Below are 23,738 nucleotides of genomic sequence, written 5' to 3'. Positions count from 1 at the left end.
GGCTAAGGAAACATTTGAATATCTCAGAGAGAAGCTTGGGGTAATTCCCTCACTGGTAAAGACTTAGACAGTTGGATATTGGCATCAGACTGACAAAAATCACAAAAAAACCTATTTCCGGCTTTGATGAGGAGAGCTACTTCTCAGGGGGAGTAGTGTTAGGTCCCGAAGACAACTAAGGGGGGGGTGAATCAGTTGTCTAATAATTTCAAAACAAAACTAACTTAACCAAACTTAGTGCTTAATATCAGTAAACCAAACTTTAATGCCGGTAGATAGTTTAGCAGTTAATTACAATACCGGTAAAGTTTAATGCATGCAACAAAAAGACAAATAACACATACAACACATAACACAGTTATTGTACATGGAAACCCTGTAAGGGGAAAAACCATGGTGGGAAACCTTACCCACAATCAAATGATACTACTGCAGATAGTATATGTGTACAATATGGAGTCTGCACATGCAAAAAGGCCAACTGCCTAGAGCTCACTGCTCAAATACAAGATGGGAGTCACACTGACTACAATTGGATGATTAAATACAATGATAAATGTACTGCTCAGAATAACATCTTTTTATGCTGGATTCAGTATCAGTTAAGCTCTACTGATCTCTTCAATACCTTCCTTCAATCTTCAAATGATTTCTGCATGTATAGCTCTGCTTATTCACATATACCTTCTTACAATCCTTTTCACATTCCACTTCTACATCCACACTTCGATCTTACAAATAAGATCTTACATATATACCAAAACCAAAGACCAAATGTGTAGGTCGGATTTATAAAAGATATTACAATAAAATCAATTACAAGTAAATCAATATCCGATATAACATGTCAGCTCAATGCATTTATAACAATAATAAATCATCTCCATAATGTGTCGTACTAATCTGGAATAGATAATGTTGCCGGTGTATAACCTGGCCCTATTTGCTGGTAAAAGTAAATATGTAAACCCGATTAGATCAATAATCAAATTGCCAAAACCAAGTCATCAAATAATTTCTTCGACATAACCAAGTAATCTCCAAATGATAACAGATCATCCTCAGTGCCGGTGAACAATATAACTTGCCAGTGAACAAGATGCCGGTGACTGTGCATAAGCCATTGAATATGTTGGTGAACATAACAAGTGGTGATAGAAAGTGTTGACATGAATGACAAAACCAATGCAACACATCCAAAATACCAACAATCCCCCCCTTTGGCATTAATGGCCACACAAGATGGAAAAACCATCTAAGTGCCAAAGCATAAATGCCAAGAACTAAAAATCTCCCAAAGAGATCATTAACCAAAAATGAAAATACAGATACAGAGAGTAACCAATCTCTCCCCCAAGGGATAATATGTTTTTTTAATACCAATCTCTCCCCCTTTGACATCAAATGCCAAAGCATAACAAAAACAAGATACAAAAGTTCATAGAACTATTTACAAAATACCTAAATATCCAACTATCCAACTACTCCCCCTATGAAGTAGCTCTCCTCATCAAAGCCAAAAAAAAGATTTTTCTGTTATTTCTGTCGGTTGATGACAAACATCAACTATCTAAGTTTCTACTAGTGGGGGTATTACCCCAAGCTTCTCTCTAAGATATTCAAAAGTCTCCTTAGGCAAAGGCTTGGTAAAAATATTTGCAATCTTCTCTTTAGTATTTACATAAACCAATTTCACTTCTTTTGCTTCAACATTCTCTTTTAGAAAATTCAATTTGATAGAAACATGTTTAGTTTTAGAGTGAAGTACCAAATTCTTACATATATCAATTTTTACCATATTATCATAGTAAATAATTATAGGTTCCTTACAATTTACCTTTATGTCCTTCAACATTTCCTTGATCCATAATACCTGTATACAATTAGTTGTTGCTGCAACATATTCTGATTCTATTGTTGATAGACTTGTACAAGTCTGTTTCTTGCTAACCATGAAATAAGTCTGCTTCCAAGAAAAAATGCTTCGTTGGTGGTTCTTTTTCTGTCATCTACATCTCCTGCCCAATTAGCATTTGTGTATGCACATAAATCAAAATTTTCATCTCTAGGATACCATAAACCAAGATTTGTAGTGCCTTGTAGATACTAGAAAATCCTTTTCACTTTCGATTCATGATTTTATTTAGGATTACTCTGAAATCTTGAAACAACACATACTGCATTCATAATATTAGGTCTTGTTTGTGTCAAATACAGTAAACCTCCTATCATAGATTTGTATATTGTCAGATTAATAGGTGTTGATTCATCCTTCAAAGATAATTTATCAGTTGTAGTCATAGGTGTACCTATCGGTTTATAGTTTTCCATGCCAAATTTCTTTAATAACTCCTTCAAGTACTTAGATTGACATAGGAATATACCTTTATCAGTCTGTGAAATCTGCAATCCTAAAAAGAATTTTATCTCTCCAATCATAGACATTTCAAATTCTTGCTGCATCTTATCAGAAATATTTTTACATAATCCATCTTCTCCTCCAAAGATTATATCATCAACCAAAACTTCAATAACCAAGATGTCATCATTAGTCACTTTGTAATATAGATTGTTGTTAGCATTACCTTTTGTGTAACCAAGCTTCAAAAGATATTTGTCCAATCTAGCATACCAAGCTCTTGGAGCTTGCTTCAATCTATATAAAGCTTTCCTCAACCTGCATACCATATCTTTGTCATTTGTCAAAGAAAATCCATCAGGTTGTTTAATGTAAACTTCTTCTTCAAGATCTCCATTCAGAAATGCACATTTAACATCCATTTGATATACTTTATAGTTCTTGTGTGCTACAAAAGCCAGTAAAAGTCTGTCTGCCTCATTTCTGGCTACCGGTGCAAAGGTTTCATTGTAATTGATTCCTTCTTTCTGAGAATATCCCTTACACACTAATCTTGCTTTATTTCTAATTACTTTGCCATCTTCATTAAGTTTATTTATGAAAACCCATTTAGTTCCAATTACATTTTTGTCTTTAGGCCGGAGAACTAATGACCAAGTCTTATTCCTTTCAATTTGTTCCAATTCATCTTCCATAGCCTTAATCCAAAATTTATCTTCACATGCCTCATTAATAGATATAGGTTCAATTTGAGAAATAAGACATACCTCTTCATTTGCCAATCTTCCTCTAGTCATAACTCCTTGATATTTATTTCCAATTATCTGACTTTTAGAGTGATTCAATCTCAAATGGGTGTATTCACTTGCTATCTTTCATCAGTCATTGTAGAATTTACAGATGACATCGGTGTGACTAGATCAACATTCTATATTGGTGGATTCTATATAGGTTCATTTGATATTATCTCTATTTCTAGTTCAGAGTCTATGTACCTTGAATTACCTCTAAATTATTCACCAACCTTCACATTTGCACTTTCAACAATTTTCTACAATCTCTTGTTAAAACATCTATATGCCTTGCTCTTAGATGAATAACCAAGAAATATTCCTTCATCACTTCTAGGATCAAATTTGCCAATATACTCATCTCTTCTGATATAGCATTTACTTCCAAATATTTTGAAATATTTAAGAGTAGGAGTATTACCAAACCATAGTTCATGAGGGGTCTTACCGGTTTCACCTCTGATGTGAACTCTGTTGAATGTATAAACAACTATATTGACCGCTTCTCTCCAATATACATGAGGTAGGTTTGCTTCAGATAACATACTTCTAGCTTCATCCAAGACTATTATGTTCTTCCTTTCCACAACTCCATTTTGCTGGGGTGTCTGAGGTGCTGATAACTGTCTTCTGATTCCATTCACTTCACAGAATGTATTAAATTCCCTGGATGTGAATTCACCTCCTTGATCTGATCGCAAACATTTGATTTTCTTGTCGGTTTCATTCTCTACCATTGCCTTGAAGAGTTTAAATTTCCCAAATGCTTCAGATTTCTCCTTGAGAAAAGTAACCCAACACATGCTAGAATAGTCATCAATGATTAGCATAAAATATCTATCTCCTTGTACACTTTTAGTTCTTGCTGGACCACATAAATTAGTATGAATTAAATCAAGAGCATTGTTAGATTTATCTGGAATACTCTTGAAAGATTCTCTAACTTGCTTTCCAAATTGACATTCCTTACATATTGGATTGTGAGGTTTAACAATCTTAGGTAAATCTCTAACTACCTTAGTTGTACTGATTCTCACAATGCAATCAAAATTTGTATGACAAAGTCTTTTATGCCATAACCAACTTTCATCAATATGTGCAATCAAACATGTTTTCTCATTGTTATTCAAATGAAAGATATTACCTCTAGTCTGATTACCGGTTGCAATTTCCAAACCAATTCTGTTTAAGATTTTGCATTTACCATTCTTGAATTGTAACTGAAATCCTTTATCAACTAATTAACCAACACTCAAAATATTATGCTTCAAACCTTCAACATAGTAAATATTATCAGTGTTGTGCTTACCATAAAAAGATATAGTTCCTTTTCCTTTGATCAAACAAGCTTTATCATCTCCAAATCTTACTATACCTCCAATGTATTCCTGAAAGGTTAAGAATTTACTCTGATCACCAGTCATGTGATGTGAACATCCTGAATCAATGATCCATATATCCTTATCTTCAATATTAGCTGCCAGGGCCTGTTCTACCAATTGAACAGTAGGTGTTGGTTGATCTTTTGTTATAGCAACAAAAGCACATCCATTGTCTGTCAGATCCTCATCAGAATCATCACTAACTCCTTCATCAACATAATAACAAGATTTGTCTCTATTCTTCTTGAATTTGTACTTCTGATAATCAGAGTTAGGCTTGAATGTTCTTTTACCTTCTTCTCTTAGTCTTGCATGTCTATCAAGACATCTACATGCCATATGACCAATCTTATTGCAGTTAAAACATTTAAATGGCGCTCTACCTTCATACTTACTTCCAACTAGACCTTTAGGCATTCTTCTTGCAAATAGTGCTTCAAGCTCTTCAAGTTCTTCATTCTCCTTCCTGATTTCTTCAAGTTCTCTTGCATAGAAGGCTTTCCAATCAGATTTATTAGATGATGTCAATGATGCTATAGATGATGATGATGCCTTAAAAGCTAAATCTATCTTAAGAGTAGCAACAGGACCAAATTCCTCAAGTTCAAAAGCTGATAGTTTTCCAACCAAAGTATCACTAGATATAGATGCATTAGGCATTGTTCTTAGTTCATTTATAGTAGTAACTTTCATTTTATATGTCAGTGGCAAAGCTCTTAAAACTTTAGAAACAATCTCATCTTCACTTAAGGTTCCTCCACAACATTGTATGCCCAAAATAATTCCATTTACGCTTTCCATAAAAGCAGAACTTCTTTCATCTTCTTCCATTTTCAGATTTTCATACCTAACCCAGAAGCATTCAAGTTTTGCAATTTTGATTGTGGTATCACCTTCATTCAATGTTTCCAACTTGTCCCAAATAGCTTTAGCAGTAGATCTGTGTGATAATCCCATGATTTGCTGATCTGACAATGCGCTCAAAAGTGCTTCTCTTGCTTTGCAATCATTTTCCTCATCTTTAGCTAAGGTTGGTGGATGAGGTTGATTTGTAGTAGCAGCAGTATATCCATTCTTTGTAACATCCCAAATGTCCTTACCAATGCAATTCAAATGTGTCTCCATCCTGATCTTCCATATGCCATAGTTAGTTCCATCAAGCTTCAGACTGTCCTTCCTGAAATAGTTAGTAGACATTGGATCTCCCCAAGTTGTTAAACTTCTGCAAAAGAGGACTAAGCTCTGATACCAATTGTTAGGTCCCAGAGACAACTGAGAGGGGGGGGGGTGAATTAGTTGTCTACTAATTTCAAACCAAAACTAACTTAACCAAACTTCGTGCTTAATTCCGGTAAAACAAAATTTAATGTCGGTAGACAGTTTAGCTGTTAATTACAATACCGATAAAGTTTAATGCATGAAACAGAAAGACAAATAACACATACAACACATAACACAATTATTTGTACGTAGAAGCCCTGTAAGGGGAAAAACCACGGTGGGAAGCCTTACCCACAATAAAATGATACTACTGCAGATAGTATGTGTGTACAATATGGAGTCTGCACATGCAGAAAGGCCAACTGCCTAGATCTCACTCATCAAATACAAGATGGGAGTCACACTGACTACAATTGGATGATTAAATCTAATGATAAATGTACTACTTAGAATAGCATCTTCTTATGCTAGATTCAGTACTGGTTAAGCTTTGTTGATCTCTTCAATACCTTCCTTCAATATTCAAATGATGTCTGCATGTATAGCTCTGCTTATTTGCATATACCTTCTTACAATCCTTTTCGCATTCCACTTCTACATCCATACTTTGATCTTACAAATAAGATCTTACATATATACCAAAGCCTAAGACCAAATGTGTAGGTCGGCTTTACAAAAGATATTGCAATAAAATCAATTACAAGTAAATCAATATCTAATGCAATATTCGGTATAACATGTCGGCTCAATGCATTTACAACAATAATAAATCATCTCCATAACATGTTGTGCTGATCTGGAATAGATAATGTTGCCAGTGTATAACCTGGACCTATTTGTCGGTAAAAGCAAATATGCAAAACCCGATTAGATCAATAATCAAATCACCAAAACCAAGTCATCAAATAATGTCTTTGACATAACCAAGTAATCTCCAGATGATAACAGATCATCCTCAATGCCTGTGAACAATATAACCTACTAGTGAACAAGATGTTAGTGACTGTGCATAAGCCACTGAATATTCCAGTGGACATAACAAGTGTTGATAGCAAGTGTTGACATCAATGACAAAACCAATGCAACACATCCAAAATACCAACAAGTAGTTGGTATTTGTATTTAGTTCTATGAACTGGTTGTATATGGTTTTTGTATTGCTTTGGCATTTGATGTCAAAGGGGGAGAGATATCTATGAAAAACACATTATTCTTTAGGGATACATTATTCATTGGGGGAGAGATTGTTACTCTCTATATCTGCATTTTGATTTCTGGTTAATGATCTCTTTGGGAGATTATTGGTTTTTGTATTTTGGCATTTCTATTTTGGCACTTAAGATGTTTTTCCATCTTGTGTTGTCATCAATGCCAAAGGGGGAGATTGTTGGTATTATGGATGTGTTGCATTGTTTTGTCAACACTTGTCAACACTTATCAACACTTATCATTTGGAGATCATTGGTTATGTTCATCGACATGTTCAGTGACTTATGTACAGTCACCGGTATCTGGTTCACCGATAGGTTATATTGTTCACCGGCACTAAGGATGATCTGTTATCATCTGGAGATTACTTGGCTATGTCAAAGACATTGTTTGGACACTTGGTTTTGGTGATTTGGTTATTGGTCTAACTGAGTTGGTATATTTGTTGTTACTAGCAAATGGGTCTAGTTTATGGACCGGCATGCATTATCTATTCCAAATCAGCACGACACGTTATGGAGTTGATTTCTTATTATTGTAAATGCATTAAGCCAACATAATGCATCGCATATTGATTCATTTGTAATTAATTTAATTGTAATATTCTTAGTGAGCCGACCTACACATTTGGTCTTAGGTTTTGGTATATATGTAAGATCTCATTTGTGAGATTATGGGTAAGAAGTGCAAGAGAAAAGGAAATATTGTATATGTAAATATAAGCAGAGCTATTCACACAAACATCATTTGAAGATTCAAGGAAGGTATGAAGAAGATAATCAGAGCTTAACCGGTACTGAATCCAGCATATGAAGATGCTATTTTGAGTAGTACTTTATCATTGGATTTAACCACCCAATTGTAGTCAGTGTGACTCCCATCTTGTGATTGAGCAGAGAGCTCTGGGTAGTTGGTCTTTCTACATGTGCAGACCCCATTTGTACACACATACTATCTACAATAGTATCATCTGATTGTGGGTAAGGTTTCCTACCATGGTTTTTCCCCTTACAGGGTTTCCATGTATAAATATCTGTGTTATGTGTTGTGGAAGTTATTTGTCTTTCTGTTTCATGCATTAAGTTTCACCGGTACTGTTGTTAATTGTTAAACTGTCAACCAACATCAAGTTTGGTTTATTGATATTATGCATCAAGTTTAATTAAGTTATATTTGGGTTGAAATTAATAGACAACTGATTCACCCCCCCCCTCTCAATTGCCTTCGGGTCCTAACAGGATTTGTTTGTTAGTTAACGTCATGTAAGGGCTTGTTTGGACAAGTGGGTTCTCTACCGTTTTGAACTCTATGTCCAATTCCATGTTATACCTTGGGTTTGGGAGTTCGTATGATTTTTTATTTGGTTAAGTGTCATATGGGAGAGTGGCTTTCGATTGGGGGCCGCACCCAAAGTGGTTGCAGGGTAACCCATCGAAAGTTTTCTTAAGTGATAACTTAATAATTCATTAGGGGGTTTGGTAGATGAAAACACTAAATAAGATAATTATGCCTCACTCATGGTTGAGTGCTAGTATAGACTCAGGATGTAGTGAGAAGGCCTAGAATGGAAAACCAACAACCTTTTCCTCATGAAAGGATTGTTTGGGTCCACATGAGACCTATATGGGGTCAGGGGTTTGGGAGAGGTTACCAGGATAACCCATGATGGGGGTCGAGACCTATGGATGCCTGCCAGGATAACCATACCAAGATATGTAATGACACTCTTCCCTTATGGTCACTAGTGTGTAGTGTTATTGATTTCATCTGTTTTGATGTGGAGTCATGTTATGTGAGTTTACTTCTTGTGAGTCATTTTGATGTTGTGAGTTTGACCATGTGTGTGTGCATACCTATGGGTTGCTAGTGGGCCTTATTCCTATATCCTAGCATGGTGGGGTGGTTCTTTTTGGAGCCACATGGTCGAATGGTAGTGCCACTTTCCATTGGGTGTGTGTTTTTGCCATCTTGCAGAGTTGGCTTCACAGGTGTTCCAGTTGTGCTTAGATTCAAGCATTTTATTATCCAGTTGGATCCCATTTGTTATGGATCATTTGTTGTATATCTTGGACCTCTCATGGTCAATTGTATTTATTATATTGTATGCCTTCATGGCAAGATGTAAATTGTACTATAACCTTATCTGATTTAGTTAAATGCAATGTAATTATTATCTTTGATGCAAGCAATGTATGTATGGAAATTTATTGCAATGCATATGTTTTATTTGAATATTGGATATAATGAAATGCTTAGATTTCTAATAAATGAACTAAGACATGTTATCAATATTTTATTCTATTGGATAAATTAATCATTTATTTAGTGTAATTTGATGTTATTAAGTTTAATTACTTAATAGGATTAATTAATGTTAAGTTATGTTAGTGGCAACCTGGTTAACCAAGTTGGGAAACCCTTTAGGTGTTAAGTCTTCCGTTGTGTAATCTAGACTTATGTTAACTCATTGTACATTAAACTTATTAAGTTTAAAAAAATATATACATTTTCACTCTTTTCTAGTGTTTTAGTTGATCCCTTCAGGGTTTCCTGATGGGGCATTACAGATTAATTTTGTTGTAGTGTGACAATCAACACATACCTAAAGGTTATTCAAAACTCTAATAGTTGTTTTTTAGAACATGTCTAGCAAGCCAAAAATAGTTGACAACATTTCACTATCATGATAGAGAAATGATTTCTTTTCCTCATTTTTCACATCATTAATTGAATGTTTTGAATGTTAGAAATCCCCTACTACCTTCATTTCTCAAGGCAATTTCTCCAACTTTATATATATCTTAGATATGATTGGTATCCTTCACAAAATGCAGGTACCATTTTATGACCTTAAATCCAACTACATCTAGAAATCTTTTTTATTCTATTATCTTCATTGAAGTCCTTAACATTTGAACCTCACACGACTTACCCATTTCAGCATATATGTTTTAGAAAGTCACAACATTTTTAGGATCCAAATCAAAAAGTTGTCAATGTAGATACTCCTAAGCCTATGTTCATATGTGATTTGCAAGCACCAAGAGAGCATAGACACACAACCACCATAGGCTTAACTCACATTTTAATGATAAAGTTTAGGGTGTCCTCAAAATGGCCAACATGGACGACGAGGTCAACCATGCACACATACTAATCAATTGTGTATATAATGCCATAAGGGTTACTCATTATTGATTTATGTACAACCCTCATCCACTAAACCTGCATGACTACATGCACATTGAACATAGGCAGAGCTTAGAATATGATCCAAAGTGCTTCATTAATTTGAATATTTTGAAGGCATTCTTGTAAAATCCATTTTGTGCATATCCTATAATTACTCTATTCCATGGGATCACATTTTTTGAGACATTTTGTCAAACCATTCACATGCCTTGTCTACCCTTTCACATTTTCCATACATTTTCATCAAGGCATTTCAAGTACAATATTTGACAAAATCTCCCTTCCATTACAGTTTGATGGATGTATGTACCCTCCTCCAAAGATCAGATGCAACTATTCTGACTCCAACACAACAGTACCGTGTACATAACACGCAAGTTAGTTGCATGTTTTACACCATAGATTTTGTAAATAATGGCTGTGAGTGACTAACATGTCAATAACACGATGTACGATTTGACCATTTTAGAGACAGAATAGCTGCGGCCCCAAAGGTCCCATTTTGGCACAAGTAGAAAGGATGTTGGCTTTACAACAGCCATTAAAATTCCCCTCCAACTATGGCCACATTTCCTTGAGTCATTTCGTCAAACAGTTCACATTCTTGTTGACCAGAGCATTAGCAAATACAACATCCAACAAAATTCTTCTATCCTTTATGCTTCGATGGATGTTCCAAAAGTTGCCTGAATGTTTGAAAATCCTTTTCAACAAATCCGTTTTGCGTATATCCTATAATCATGATTTTCATGAAACAACATTTCTTTGAGGCATTTGGTAAAACAACTCATCTGCCTTGTCTGTGCTTACACATTTTGGAAGCATATCTATCTTTCATGTTTTATGGATGCCTAAACGCTGACAATACACTGGCAAATATAAACAGTGCATTTTGCATGAGAGAGATTCAATCCCACATATGATAAATACACAACTTCAGTATTGCATATTCTCACCCTTAATTTCTCAATAGCAATTACGTTCTCTTGTCTCTAATTTCCACACTCCACATACATATCTACCATGGTGTTTGCAATTATAATGTCTAATTAAATTTCTATTTCATTATTTGTTCCTCCAAGATATTTATGCATTTATTGAATTCAATTTTGTAATTAACTTAACTGCTATAATTTTATAGAATTAAAAATTTGGTGTACCAATTTTATAATTTACAATTATTATTTTTATTTCAAAAATTCAAAATACTATTTTATCTTTCTTCCTATTGACTTATGTTGCAAATAGTAGATATGAAATTCAATTTTTCCTTTCTTTAAATTATAAATTTTACATAAAATGTCACATGGTATTAAATTTTTAAAGATAGTTGTCATTTCTTATTAATGACTTCTATGCATGTACAATAAATTTTATATTTAAAAAAAAAAATTGTCATTTCTTATTAGTGACTTCTATGCATATAAAACAAGGACGCAAAGCATCAAGTTCCTGCCATTAGAAAAATGAGAGTAATGGATAGAGATAAAGAGGAAGAGATAGCTATATATAGATGGAGAAATAAAGCTATTGAAATAAACTTTCATTTATAAAATTTATTCACTTTTGAACTAAAATAAACTTCATAATAAGTATAATAATAAACTTTACAAATAAGTATAGCATTATTATTATAATAAGTACAACATTATAATATTAAGCATTAAACAAATTTTCATTATAAGTATAAAATAAGATAATAAAGTTATATTTTTAATTATATATAATAAAATTAATTTATAATTATTACTGCCATTAGTGTGGTTAGTTTAAAGATGAAAAGATAGAGATAAAGAGAAAGATAGAAAGAGATATATAAGTATATAGGGATATGAAAAGGGCTAACTTATAATAATTTTATAATATTTTTAAATCAAATATTTATTTTATTTTTGTTTAAATTACAAAAAAATATCTAAAACTATCAATTAATTTGTTTTCATAAGAAAAATAAATAATTTATTAAAAATTGGATAACAAATTTCACAGGTATAATAAAATAGTAATATAATTATATATTTTAGGATGACTAAATAATTTATTAAAATTGTAAACAAAAATACAATAGATGTTATTAATAAAAGGTGGAAGGTGGTTCATTTATTCTAATTCCTACTTTTGTGCAATAATGAAACTGTGCAACTGGATAAATTTCCATACTCTCGTCATTTTGTAAATTTGTTTAATTTATGTACAGAAGAAATAAATGTTATAAATGAAAATCTTAATTTAAAATATTTTTTAAATAATTAAAATTCTTTTTTATATAATTATAAACTTTTATATTAATGTTCAAAAATAATAATTTTATATTCTAACTTTTAATACATATAATTATTATTGTAAATTTTTGAATTAATGTTTAAAGATAAATTATATTTATATAATAATTTGTATTGACTCTTAAAATTCTAATTCTAAATAGATATGTTATTTTAAGTTTTGATCTGAAATTTATTAGTTTCTCTTAAACAAATAATAAAAAGAATCAATAAAATAAGACTCTTGTTTTTCTCAACCATCTATTGTAATTATTCATTTATTTTACCTAGCTCATCGATTGCAAAGCTACAATATCGAGAGACGGTTTTGGATTGGTCGAGGGACGAGGGATTGCACGGGCTTTTCGGGGGTACAGTGAAAGTGTGGCATTCATACACGTTGGGGTGGAAGGTGAGAGAATGGACCGGGGCTATGATCCCCAAGATCCGTTGTAGAATCCGTTGTAGAAATGTTTGCTATCCCTGCAGTTTAATACACCCGACTGACATGGATTCGGATAAACTTACATTTTTATTGAGTCATATGGCAAGTTCTTAATGCCGTGTAAGACACACATGTACTTTTTCCTGAGCCGTGGTAGATTTAAAATAGTTCTTCAAATTTTTCAACATTTTTTTTATCTTTTGTGTAAAATTTCGGAGGCTTACAGGTACTGTCAATTAAATACAGTGTTTGCACAATATACTATTTTAAAAAAATAATAATTGTTTATTAGTACAATGTTGTCATAGTAATAATTATAGGAAAATTTGGTATTTTTTGTTGATAAAAATTAAATTTTATGTCTACTGAAATTAATGTAGACCAATCAGATGAGAAAAAAGTCATGTTTTTAAATTTTTTTAGTTAAAAATTGTGCATGTCTACTTTTGAAAAAACCAAACATTATTGTAGTTTGAAAAATTTTAAATACTGATTGGTTGTCAAGTACAATAACTAATAGCTATTTAACACCATGATGAATGCATAAGTATTCCTGCCATGGGCAGGAACTAATAAAATTATATTAAACAATAATTAAAATGTATTTATCCTTTCTTTTATGTATTTTCAAAAATTTGTGATGTTTTGCTTTTATTTTTTAGATTTTAAAATTGTTAATTATAAATTATTAGTACTTGTTGTAGGTTAGTACTTGTCGTAGGCAATACTATTGCATTCAGTGAAGCTGCTTTATTCAATTATTTTGCACCAATCAAAAGTGATTATTATTTTTTCGTAAAAAAAACTTGGTTTTTGTAAAGTTAAGATTTATTTATTTAAATTTCAGATATTATAGAAATTATTTATCTACAATATGATTGGTTTAAAAAAATTGGTGTTATAGGAACAATTTTTTAGGGATGAAAGATTTTTTAGGTTTTTTGGGGATTTCTTTGTATTTTAAAAACTAAAATGTCTATTTTAAATAAAAAATCAGGGGAGGAGCACAGGTGGTGGCATGGTCATAGGTGGGTGGGAAATTTGAAAATACATAATAGAGTAGATTCCAGAACAATCATAGAGGATGGCCTAGGTTTCACCATAACTTTGGTGGTGGTTACAATTCCCAGAAGGACAAGCACCCTCAATTATTCTGGCAGCATCTATCCTAGCAGAGTAATTGACCGATCAAAAGGGTTTCCAAGCAAAAGCAACTAGTTTTTGATATTTGTGAAAATACTTGGCCTAATCTTCCTTGAGAGACAAACAAAGCTAAGGGATATTTGGATAAATTGCGAGAGAGATCCGAGGCTGATCTCATTTCTAATAGCTCCCTTGGGGGCTTCTCGAGTGGACACACTCCATCCTTCTTATCCTGGTCAAACACCATTCCTCTACATAAGCCTTTTATTTCATGGCCAAATGCTATTCCTCTGCATAAACCTAATTTTCTCTTCTCTCCTAATAATATTCCCCTCCATAACGATGGGATCTCTCCTTCTTCAGATTCTAAGGATAGAATGTCCCTCAAGCCAAATTTCTCAAGGAAATCTCAATCGCAGTTAGGTGTGGAAGTTTTCAATCGACCTACACATCAAACCCTAAAAGTCTGGAGGAGGAAACGAATATCAAATGAATCTACTCAAGGCATGGATGCATCTTCTATTGCTTTCTCTAGCCGACATGCTCCAAACTGTTTGATCACTTTTCCTGATCATTTGGTCCTTCTACAAATCTCACATCTTAGGGATCGAGTGCTCATCGGTAAGTTCTGGAAGTTTTCTCCCTCTCTCTTTGTTCTACTTTCCTGGGCAAAATTTTTTTGGAAAGGGATTAAAGAGATCTTTTACATTGATAATGGATATGATTTCTTTATTGTAATCTTTGAGTCTAAAGAAGACAGGGATTTGATCCATAGATGTAAAGGTTGGTTCAATAAGGGATTTAGACTTTTCACAATCCCATGGATCCCAAACTTTAAGACAAACTTAGATATTTACAAGTTTGCCCCTTTCTGGATTTTATTATCTGTGTTACCTTTGGAATATAGACTAGAGATAATTGAGCTTTTTTCTAATCAACTGGGAATTTTTATTAAACATGATCTCATTCCCTTCGAATTGACTTGTCTCCCATCTCGAGTGTGCTTATTGCTAGATCTTTCAAAACTACTTCCAAATAGTCTGACAGTTTCTTCTAAGTTTGGTAAATGGAAGCAAACCATTTTTATAGAGGATCCTTAAGCAATAGAATGCCATTCTAAATGTTTAGGTCACTTTAACTCCCAATGTCAAGGATTGGCTTGCTCATCTATCAGGGTCTGTGTTGATCATTCCTTCGATCCCTTATTATGTTCAGTGAATATTCCAGATAAAGAATGTGACCCCAATCTTGAGGTGCGAGTTTAGAATCAAGCTCCCTCCACATCTTCTAGCAAATAGAGAACTCATGGTGCACAAGAAGAGCATATTCTTTTTGCTAAATTTTTTAGCTACATTATCCCATTTTTTAATAACAATATTGCTCTATCTGTTTCCCATCTCAAAAATCAAGACAAATACTATGTGAGCCTCCCTTGGATTTCACCATCTCCTCAGCTCCTAAATGATACTATCAATAGTGAAGTAATCAATGCTCAGGTGCAAGAGATTGATGTTTCTACCCGACCACCTATAGAGAGATTCACTAAGAGGATCTTTGATCTTCCATCTTTACCCTTCTCAAATATGGAGGATTTAATTTGGAGGCTAGTCATCAATAATCAACCTATTGACATTATGTCTTCATTTATGATGGGAACTTACAATCAACAATGTAAAATTCAATGGCACCCTAATTCAGAGATACATGAACCACCAGATAATCTAGAGCAAGTTGTTGATGATTTGCTGACATTGCAGATGAATTCTTATATGAATAAGATAAAATGGACTCTCAACATTTTAATGCTCTTCTTGTCATGAGTCAGGATTCATAAAATCCTCCTCTTCCTCATGATCTTGAAGATGATATTAGTATTTCTGTAGTTGATCCCCATAAGCATCATGACTTGTCATTTGACTTTTTGTAGTCCTTATCCATTTCCCAGTCTGTGGCTAGTTAGGGGCAAGTCTCAAACTCTCCAAAATCGAGAGGGAGGAAACCTAATTCAGTGAAAGTAAAATAGGAATAGAGGTAGGTATACAAACCACATTAGATGGGAAATTTTTAGTGACTAAGAGCACAAGTAGGGCATGATTCTCTCCTCGATCTCAATGAAGATCATCTCATGGAATGTCAAAGGCATAAATGCCTCTAACAAGAGATGTCAAGTTAAGAAACAACTTGATTCATCAAGAGCTGACATTATTATGTTACAAGAAACAAAAATGTATCTAGATACATTTCAATCAACAATTTGTAAATGGCCAAAATAGAAAGAAGCACATGTTCCAGCCATAGGTACTTTAGGAGGCCTTATAGTACTATGGAATCCAAAGAATTTGATAGTAGAAATAGTTAGTGAAGGTAATAATTGGCAAATGATGAATATACAAGCTTCGATCTTTCATTTAAATTGATAAATGTTTATGGCCCCACTCCTACTCATGAAAAAAAAGACTATGGGATACCCTGATAGCTTTTATTCAGCAGTCTGCAAATCAAAATTTTATTCTAGGTGGGGATTTTAGTGCACTTGTTTCTGATCAAGAAAAAATAGGAGGAATCAGCCCCCCACAGAAGACCATTGATGATTTTGTAACCTTCATCTCCGATAATGCATTAAAAGATGTAGTCCCTAAGAAGGGGTTTTTTACTTGGACAAACAAGAGGAGAAATTTTGCACAAATAGCAGAGAGATTGGATAGATTTCCCATCTCTCAGTAGTGGATGTTGCAAAATTAAAAATTTGAAATGAACATTCTACCTCTTATATGCTCATATCATTTTGCTATTTCCTTTACTATATCCCCATCTTCACCACACTACTTGCATCATTCATCCTTCAAGTTTGAAAGAATGTGGTTCAGACACCCACATTTTCTCCCTCTTTTGCACCAATGGTGGGTAAGTGAACCCTATCAAAGTGGCACTAAAATGTATTAGTTTTGTAAGAAAATGCAGCATGTGAAATCCCAATTCAAACTATGGAATGTGCACACGTTTAAAAACATCTTCATTGAGAAACAAGCAGTTGCCAATGAGTTGATTGAAGTTCATGAGAATATTATTTTACATGGGATGGATACACTCATTTATTATAAGCAAAAATAATTACAATCAAAGTGGGAGGAGCTCAACAAAAGAGAGGAAATTTATTGGAGGCAAAATTCTAGAGAGCTTTGGTTGAAAGGAGATAGAAATACCAAGTTTTTTCATGCTTCAACAAAATCAAAGAGTGTAGTAGCCTCCATCTTTTCAATTAATGATGTTGCCATAGCTAACTTAGTGTCAAACACTAAGGATATTCAAGAAGAAGGTGTCAATCTGTTCAAAACCCTCCTAGCTCCCCCACCCTCTACAAATTCTCCCCATATGATCATTAATGAACATGATGTCCTTGGTGCCATCCCACATTCTATTTCTCAGTAGGACAATGAGGATCTCATGAAGTCATTCTCATTAGAAGAAATGCAAAAAGTGGTTTTCTCATTAGCTCCAGATAAAGCTCCGGGACCTGACGGATTTACTGTCCTTTTCTTTTAAAAGTGTTGGGATGTTATAAATCTAGATTTGTTGGCTACACTTGAAGAATAAAGGAGTACCTCAGTTTTAAATTTGTTTAATGTTACAAACATATAAATCATCCCTAAAGTTAAGGAACCAAGAACATTTGCAGAATTCACACCTATTTCATTATGTAATACAATCTATAAAATCCTCACAAAGGCTATCTATTTGAGGCTTCAACATTTAATTCCAAAAATTATCTCTCTAGAACAAGGAGGTTTTGTCCCTGGTAGAGAAATGGTTGAAGGGGAATTAGTAGCTCATGAAGTTCTTCATTTGATCCATGCATCTCAGTTGTCTTCCTTTATTGTTAAGCTTGACATGATAAAAGGTTATGACAAAGTAGATTGGATCTTGCTTTTAAAAGTACTGCATACATTTGGGTTCTTAGAAAGATGGTGCAAATGGGTCAATTCATGTATTTCAAGAGCAGCCTTTTTGATCATCATTAATGGGGTGCCAGCAGGGTTTTTTCCAACTACCCAAGGATTTAGATAAGGAGATCCTTTATCTCCCTTCCTCTTCATTATCATGGCTGAAGCATTTAGCAGATTAATCATATCTAATAATGCAAAGGGTAATTGGCAAGGTGTTCATATCCCAAGAACTAATATTTCAGTGACTCACACACTATTTGCAGATGACTCTCTCTTGTATGGTAAGTCCTCTATCTTAGAAGCCACTCACATGAAGAAAGTTTTGGAAGCTTATACATCAATTTTAGGATAGAAGATAAATGCTCAAAAGTCAAAGGTATATATCTTTAATAGTAGAAGAGTTGTTAAGAGAAAGATTACAAAAATCCTGGGATTCGAGATAGAGGAACTACCTTGCACATATTTAGGCATACCTTTCTTCATGGGGCCAAACAGGGCATCCTATTGGAAAAATGTTATTGAAAGGATTAAGGCTATATTTTTAGCTTGGAAAGTCTGGTGGCTTTCTCTTTTAGGTCGCATCCTCCTCATAAAAACTGTTAAAATTGTCATACCAAATTATTATATATCTGTACTTAAAGCTCCTAAATCAGTCATCACTCAGATTGAGAAAATCATTAGGAACTTTCTTTGGAAAGGTAATCTATCACAAGAGAAGAAGATCCCTCTAGTTTCTCTTAGTAACATGGTCATTGAAAAGCTATCGAGAGGGGTAGGTCTTCATGATGTCACTAAGTGCAATAAAGCTTTTGGAGGGAAATTGGTATGGAAAATGTATTCTAAGCCCAACACTAAATGGTGACAAATAATGCAAGCCAAATACTTGGACTCAACTAACCCTCTTAGAATACTCACTATCTCTAACCCTTCGGAAGGGTCTGTTATGTGGAATGGAATTTCATGATGTCCTCTAGGGAAGGGATAACTTTAAATATTTCTTGGCAAGTGCATAATGGAGAATCAATATATTTTTGGAATGATTCTTGGAATGGATATATCCCATTATATCAGTTGCAACATTTGCAGGATGTAATTCCAATTGTCATTAGTGCTTGGGGTGATAAGTTAATTGATTATGTTAGTGGAGTTGAATTACATTTAGGGAAAGTAATTTGGAAAGATTTCTCAGAGATTCTTGTTGATGACAACCATAAGAGAATAGTGCAGAAAGACTTATCCCAGAGAATAGTTTTCTTATCAAATAAGGAGGATAAAATCATTTGGGATCCATCCAAAGAAGGTAATTACTTAGTTAAGTATGGATACAAATCTCTACAACACATGGTGAACCAACACTAGAATCAGAGAGAATATTTTTTCGGCTGGAATAATATAGTTTTACCAAAAGCAGGATGCTTTTCTTGGTTGGTTCTGCAAAAGAAGATTCTAACTAGTGAGAAACTTGATAAGTTGAAAAAATTTCAACCTTTTTTGTGTGTCCTATGTGGTCAAGAAATTGAAAATGTTTATCATTTATTCCTTCAGTGTTCATTTTCTTATCAATGCTGGCTCTTTATTATGAATAAATTAGAACTCTCAATACCCCTGCCAAGTTCTATCTGGGACTTGTTCCAATCATGGCCAACTCTATTCAAATCTTCCCTTTTTTCTTACATTTGGTTGATTATCCCAGTGACACTCTTGTGGTCAATTTGGGGGAGAGGCACAAAAGAATTTTAAGTAAAATTACATCTTCTAATGAGAAAGTCCTCAAGGGTTTAGAAAAATCTATTTCAGAAATCTGTTAATACATGTGCAGAGGTATATCAGCTGTAGTTCAGTTTTCACTTCATGGGATGAAAATATAGTTAAGAAATGGAAGTTGGTTTGTATTCTCACTGCTAATTGCTCTTCATATAACAATCCATTAAAAATTGATAGATCACATGTTTTCTGGCATCCTCCTTAGTGTAACTTTGTAAAAATAAATTTTGATGGATCTTCACGAGGTAACCTAGGTGACTCAGGGGCTGGAGTGTGTATTAGATATCATCGAGGTGATCTGAAATTCTTGAAATCCTCATTCTTGCCCCTAGGAACCAATAACATAGAAAAAGCCCAAACATTGTTGCTTGGTTTGATACTTGCTAAGAAGATGAATTTTTAAAAAGTTCATGTTGAAGGGGATTCTACTATTATAATTATGCTTGCAAACATATAAAATCCATCAATTGGCACATTCACTATGTCTTATCTCAAGTTTGGGATCTATTGGATTCATTTGATGAATTCCACTTGTCGCATACATTCAGAGAAGGGAATAAATTAGCAGACATGTTAGAAAACTTGAGGTGTGATGGTATAGAGGTTGACTCAGCTAAAGATGATTATGTTTTATTCCAAATCCTTCCCCAATTAGATGACATCATCAAAGCTGAGTCAAGTACGGGAAAAGGATAATTAAACCATTAATGATTTAATCATTATAATATATGCCACATCAATCCTATTTAAACTTCACATATTGGAAATCATGTGAATTGCTTTACTCATTTGCATATCCTATAGTTGCATGTGCGAGCAGGTACTGTTGGATTAATTGGCGGCTAAGAGATGGAAATCTTGGCACACTCACCACCATTGGCTAGTGTGAAAGCATGGTTTTGGCCTTCACACTCTCCAGTAATCGATCTCATATATGATTTTTTTGCTTACATCACCTTTGTTATGCAGATATTTATTACACCTGAAATCCAACATACATGTGGTTGATTCAGCATCATAAGTCGGTAGTTCTCATCATTTATTACTTGCATCCTATATAGTCTTTGCATTCTCTTAAGGGTTCCAAATTAGGTCAGACCTCAGGCAGGGTTCGGTTGCAGTTGTGGAATGCTTTCTATCGACCTAGGGGACATGCAGAGTAACAACATGTTTTTCACTTATAGAAGAGAACATATGGAGTATATGTCACGTAACTATAGAGTCAACATCTTTGTGGCAGAATGAGAGCAACCATTCACAAACCATATTTCAAATGACCAACTTGGGCATATTTTAATCACTTGTAGCTATCTGGTCAGAAAGAGCATCAAACGTTTAATTGGGGAAGAAATCTTATTTCCCCAAGCAAGGAGGTTCATATTTCCTTCACATTTGGTTTCAATCTTCCTTTCGAATGCTCTAGATATGTTACAACCTCTTTCACTATTGGAGATCATTGCCAATAAAGTTTTTAGAGAGGTTTTTTTGCCAAATAATAAACTCCTACTTGCAGTCTAGAAGTATGACCTCTGGGAGGGTCAAGCACATGTTGGTGGCCTCTTCCCACGTCAATTTCTCCTCAACTGGCTTGAGTTCCTTTCAATTTATGATAATATTAAAAACACACTGGAGTTGTAGAATTTTGCATACATTCAGAGGGCTTTGGACAAACACCACAGAGTTACTGGGCATGAGATGACAAGCATGATTAAGCAGAAGGTGAATGCACTTCTTATTTTACTTAGTGCTCCTCATGTAGATATTGGGGTCCCTCCTCATCAACCTCCAACCTCTCTAGTCATGTGGTCTTCTCTGCCAGATCTTAATTCTTCACTAGTGATGGTAACAACACAGGGAGATGTTGAATTTGCCTCCACTTATCAAGAGCTTTTTGTTGGTGTAAGAACTTAGTCCTTCAAGCAGCTAGCTGAGCATGAGATGAATCCATAAGCAATGGTGGAATGAGTTTGTGTCTATTCCCTATTTTGGATTTCTACAAGTAAAATGGTGGTCATGTTTCTACAACTTTTCAAATCTTTGTATGGATTTCAATGGCCAATTTTGGCAATGCAGTAATTATCGGTCAATGAGTCACAAGATTAGGTGATAGTAATGTTTTAGATTCCTATGTTGTAATTTGTATTTCATTTCGAGCTATAAGCAATGTTTTTCTTGGTGGTTTTTCCCTCTTGGTATGCTCTTTGAACCAGTTTTTGTAACCTTTTAAGTATATTAATATATATCAGTGGTTTACCACTTTTGCCAAAAAAATAAAATGTCTATTTTAAATAGTTTTTTTCATTTTTATCATTTATAATATTGTAAATAAAATATTTTTTTCTAAATAAACATAAAAATTTTAATAATTATTTTTTATCTCAGAACATAGATAATAAAACCAATTATAAGGATTTTATTTAGTTTAAATGAAATTAAATTAAAAATTAAATACAAATATTTCTTTAAAAAAAATTAACCTAATTATTATATGTGTTCTTTATAATTATATATTATATATTTTTTGAAATCATTCTATTTTTTAATACTTTTTGAAAATCATAAATTTTTTAATCATTTTAATATATACAAAATAATTTAATAAATTTAAGTCATAAATTTAAATATTTTTCATTAAGTTATTTAAAAGTATTTATTTTCACTTTATAATTATTAATAGTAATTTTAAATTTTTTGATAAAAGTGGATTTACCACTAAATTATATTAATATTTTAATATTTACATGGTGTCTGGTTCAATGAGCACCTGGAGGGAAAGGGCCAGTAATAAAACCCTCCAGTATTGCTCCAATAAAACTTAAGGCCTATCTACCCATTACAAGAGGCCTCCTGGGCATAATAAAAAAAAAACCCTCCATATTACATAACAATTCCATTAGATACAAAATAAGTTGCCATAAATGGTATAAAAAAAGATGTCAGATGCATTATCATCCTTTCAACTCACTGTGAAGAACACCGCAACAATGGAATAGAATACCATCTACTAGTTACAACTTTAAAACTGCAAAAAAAAATTAACATCCTCGCACCATCCCTGGCTATACAAAATAATTCACCAATCCATTTATTAACATAAAACTCAAGAAAAGAAATGAAACCACTGTAAGTGACCATGCCATAATGAAAACCATGATCAGATAGAGTATAATATCAGAGCATAAGTTTCAACATTGGGTACTCTGGGTTTGTAGTGAGCCCATTCAACTTGACCTTTTTGCTTAGGTCTCAATTTTTGTGTTTCCCTTGTTACTTCAGTTGACCTTCGAATCATTCCTTTGGATTCTTATGGAGTTGTGTTGGGGATAGATTGGCTCTTCTCACAGTGCTCATGTAGACTGTCACAAGAAGACAGTGGAGTGTTTAGATGACCTTGGTAAGGAAGTGGAGATTGTTGGAGTTAAGAGACCGATATTCCTACGTATGATTTTCGCTATGCAACTTAAGAGGTGCATGCATAGAGGGTGTCAGCTTTTTGTAGTTACTCTTGAGGATGTGGATGAGTCAGAGAGTCGAGAAATCACTCTTGATGGTCACCCTATTCTTTGGGAGTATGCTTATGTGTTTCCATTGGATATTCCCAGTATGCCTCCGAAGTGAGACATAGACTTTCACATTGACTTGGTTCCTAGTGCAAAACCTATTTTGAGAGCTCCATATTGGATGACTACTCAAGAGTTGAGTGAATTGAAGTTGCAGCTAGAGGAATTGTTGGCCAAGGGATTTATTCATCCTAGTGTTTCTCCTTGGGGTGTGCCTGTTATCTTCATTAAGAAGAAGGATGGTTCTCCTCGGTTATGCATTGATTACTGACAGCTGAATAACGTAACCATCTGGAATCAATATCCATTGCCTCATATAAATGATCTTTTTGATCAGGTAAAGGGAGCCAAGGTGTTCTCTAAGATTGACTTGAAATCTAGATATCATCAGTTGCACATTCAAGATGCAGATATTCATAAGACAACTTTTCATACTCGTTATGGTCACTATGAGTTCATAGTGGTGC

This window comes from Cryptomeria japonica, chromosome 4 (genome assembly GCF_030272615.1).
Source record: "Cryptomeria japonica chromosome 4, Sugi_1.0, whole genome shotgun sequence".
Classification (NCBI taxonomy): Eukaryota; Viridiplantae; Streptophyta; class Pinopsida; order Cupressales; family Cupressaceae; genus Cryptomeria; species Cryptomeria japonica.
The sequence above is the reverse complement of the archived record's forward strand: the minus strand, read 5'-3'. Positions refer to the sequence as shown.